General features: G+C 32.4%; 1 pseudogene; it reads right to left on the bottom strand.

Moving 5' to 3' along the window:
- Nucleotides 1-2448: 2448 nt before the first annotated feature.
- LOC127687953 (40S ribosomal protein S6-like) lies at nt 2449-3123 on the bottom strand (annotated as a pseudogene).
- Nucleotides 3124-4346: the final 1223 nt, after the last annotated feature.

The raw sequence follows: 4346 nt of genomic DNA, 5'->3' as shown, positions 1-4346 counted from the left end.
TTTTCAGCCATTTGAGATTTCTCTATTGAGAATTTTCTGTTTATATCTGTAGCCCATTTTTAGTTGCATTTTTTAAATTTCTAGTTTCTTGAGGTATTTATATATTTAGAACATTAGAATTCTATCCAATATAGGATTGGTAAAAATGTTTTCCCAATATTAAGCCTCCTCTTTGTCCAAATGACAGTGTTATATGCCTTAGTGAAGCTTTTTAGTTTCATGAGAGCCAATTTGTTAATTGTTAATCTTGGTGTCTGTGCCATTGGAGCTCCATTCATTTTTTCCTGTGTCAGTGTGTTCAGGTATGTTCCCTACTATCTCTTTCATCAACTTCAGTGCATCTGGTTTTACATTAAGGTCATTGATAGGCTTAGACTTGAGTTTGGGGCAGGTTCATAAATAGAACTTTATTTGCATTCTTCTACATAAAGACATTCAGTTCACTAACCTCAATTTTTGAATATTTTTTCCCACTATGCATTTCTGGCTTCTTTATTATAAATCAAGTGTCCATATATGTATGAATTTTTGTTTGAGTCTTCAGTTTGATTCAATTTATCAACATGTCTGTCTTTATGCTAATACCATGTGGTTATTACTATACCCATGTAGTAATGGGTATATTTATATTTCTAGCAACTCTTTTGTAATTCAGAATTGTTTTAGCTATCCTTGGTTTCGCTTTTTCCACCTGAAATTGAGAATTGTCCTTTCAAGGTCTGTAGTGTCTGGGAACTTTGACAGTGGTTGTATTGACTCTATTGATTGCTTTTGGTCTTATGGTCATTTTTACTGTTAATTCCACCAATAAATGAGCATGGGAGGTCTTTTGAATTCCTGATATATTTTTCAATTTCTTTCTTCAAAGGCTTGAAGTTTCTATTACACAAGTTATTCATTTGGTTAGAATTACTCCATAGAATATCCCATAGAATATTTTATGTGATTTGAGGCAATTGTAAAGGGTGCTGATTCCCTGATTTCTTCCTCAGACCATTTGTCATTTGTGTAGAGGAGGGCTATGTTTTTGTTTTGTTGTAGTTAATCTTCTATCTAACCTATTTGCTGAAAATGTTTATGAGCTGTATGAATTTCCTCATGGGTTTATATTCTATCATATCATCAGCAAATAGTGATACTTTAACTTCTTACTTTCCATTTTCTCCTTGATCTCCTTCAGTTTTTTTATTGCTCTAGAGCTAAAGATTTAAGAACTGTATTAAATATTATAGAGAATATAGACAGCCCTGTCTTGCTCCAGATTTTAGTACAATTGCTTTGAGTTTCTCCACATTTATTTGATGTTGGCTATCAGTTTGCTTGAAATTGCCTTTATTATGTTTATGTATGTATCTTCTCCAGAAATTTTACCACAATGTTTTATTTTGTCAAAGACTTTTTTGACATTTAATGAGATGATCATGTTATTTTTTCCATCAATTTATTTATATGAATTAAATTTACTGATTTTCATATATTAAACCACAATTCTTGTATATCTGGAATGAAGCCTACTTAAGATTGGCAAATGATCTTATTGAGTGTTCTTGAATCAAATTTTATTCAAATATTTTATTGAGAATTTTTCATCCTTGTTCATAGTTCTCTTTCTTTGTTGAGTATGTGTTTCTGGTATCAGCATAACTGTAGCCTCATTAAATGAATTGGGCAATGCTACTTTTGCTTCTATTTTGTGGGATAATTTGACAAGTTCAGGTATTAATTCTTCTCTGAAAGTCCAGTAGATTTCTGTGCTATGTCTGTCTCTCAGTAGGCTTTTTTAGGTTGAGAAATTGTATTGACTATTTCCATTTGACTAGTGTTTACAGGTCTAGTGAAATTGTTTATCTGATATTGATTTAAGTTTGACAAGCATTATATATTGAGAAAATTATCCATTTCTTTCACATTTTGCAGTTTAATAAAATAGAGGTTTTTAAAGTCTGTTCTTAAGAGTCTGTGCTTTTCTTTGGTATTTTTGTTTGCTAATTGTTTCTAATATTGTTAATTTGGAAATTGTTTCTCTGTTGTTTGGTTTGTTTGGCGAATGATTTGCCTATCTTGTTGTCATTCTCAAAGAACAACTCTCATTTCATTGCTTCTTTGTCCTGTTCTCTTTCATTCTATTTTATTGATTTCAGACATCTGATTATTTCTTGTCATCTACTCCTCTTATGTATGCTTATCTATTTTTTTTCTAGAGCTTTCAGGTATGCTGAGAAGCTGCTAGTATGAGATGTCTCTAATGATTTTTAATGTAGCCACTTAGTGCTTTGACCTATCTTGTTAATGCTTTCATTGTGTCATATAAGTTTGGGAATGGGCAAGAGGTTAGAACACTAATGTGTTACTCAGAAAGACTTACTTTTGCCTGGACTTACACTTAAAATTAGAAGATCTCAGTCAATACAGCCTATGTCTCCTGATCCTGCTACTTTTTGGTTTTCTTTATCTTCTTGTGTATAAGTTTAGAATATTTTTCAGCCATCTCCTTGATTTCTTATCACATTGTTTCTTATGAATGATACTCCCTTTGTGTTGCAGGATACTTGGAATAACAAGATGCTGAATCTTGGGTGCTTTGGTCCTGGGTTTCTTATCTTCTTTATGTAAGAATTTTTCCACTACATATCAGTTAACATCATCTTGTTTGAAAAGATTGAAAGGCTTTTGGATTCTGATAGCTTTTATAGGTACCACTTGCTAAGACACAGTAATATATACATATAAATAAATATATATACATATAAATTTAGAAATGTTTTTCTTTCTTTACCTGTTTTTCCACTAACCAAGTTCATAACCATCAGATTGATAGCTGCAATGCACTTGTGAAGAGATTTGCATTACTCTTTCCATTTCTCCTTGTTCTATAACAAGAATGCCCCTTGTTGAACAACAGGCACACTCTGATGTAGGTGAAATCGCCTTGCTTCATGGGAAAAGGTTGTTTGCCATTCCCATTAAGGATTCAGACAACATCACCCTCCCACTTTTCACCCAGAGCATCATTAGAATTTCTGTGGCTATGTGCTTCTCATACAACGTACTGTGCTTGAATTCATTGTGTAATTCAGGGAGATTTTGACAACTGGTGGCTGACAAGGAGATATTCAGCTTCATCCTGACATAGTAAAACACCTAAGAGATACCACAAAAAAAGAGTACAGACATTTTAAGTTTGGAAATGACAGGCATTACAATGATTATTGTGCTTGGGAAAACACGTAAACATGGAATTGAGCCTACAATTTTACTTTAGATATCAAATAATTAAAGTATGTTTATTATCACACATGTAATGTAAATTTGTTATGGAAATCCACATTACAAATAAATCAGTGAGGTGAATATAATGGAGTTATTAGTTTAAAAAAGAAATCACATAGTATGTTTTTTTCATTATTGGCACTAATATCTAGTAGCACTGGATTAAATAACTTTAATAAAAATGGACAGATGACTTTAGTCATGGCCCTTTTTTGGATATGGATGGCATGTATATGAGGACTTCACTGGGCTTTATCTAGAATATGTCTTAAAATTGTACTACTAAAATTACCCAACATTGACCAAAAGAACTTTACCCAGAGAGGGTTGGCTATGGCATTCATAACTGGTTGGCATTAATACAATGAAGAAATTTAGGTGTGGTTACTTTAATTAAGAAACACCGAGCAAATATTTTTCTGTAAATGTATTTAGTAACTAAAAATATCAACATCATTTCTTAAAACATATGCAAATTTCCCCAGTGCCTTGGAAAAATTTGGGAAAGAAAACACTCAAAGTTGGAAATGACAAGAAAGAAAAGTAATATAAAATAGGAAAGTAAGCAAATGTTATCACCAACAAACCCTGAAAGCAGAGAATTGTAGACATAAGATAAAATTGAGATGTAATGTTAAAGGTTTATTTCTGTGTTTTATTTATTTATTATTTGTGTGTGCATGCATACATGGGCACATACACATCTGCCACATGTGTGCAGGTACATCTGGATGATATAAGTGGGCATTGGATTCCCAAGAACCACCTAACATGGGTTAAGGGAACCCAACTCCAGTCTCCTCTGGAAGAGCAGCAAGAGTGTTTATTTGTCAATCAACCCTCTAACTACAGAACAATTTTTATAAAACATTTGAATGTTATATTTCTTTTATGAAATAAGACAAAAATTAAAACTCTGGCAATTGCTTATCCATGAACACAGAGAGAGGTAGACTTTGTCATCTCTAGTGATGAGTTCTTGATAAGCCATCTAGTTCCAATAGCTCAACTATAAATCCAAACACATACACATACAAGGACTCCACAGGTCCATAAACACAACATTAATTAAATTA

The sequence above is a fragment of the Apodemus sylvaticus genome, chromosome 6 (assembly GCF_947179515.1).
Source record: "Apodemus sylvaticus chromosome 6, mApoSyl1.1, whole genome shotgun sequence".
Lineage (NCBI taxonomy): Eukaryota > Metazoa > Chordata > Mammalia > Rodentia > Muridae > Apodemus > Apodemus sylvaticus.
This window is presented reverse-complemented; position numbering and strand designations above follow the sequence as displayed.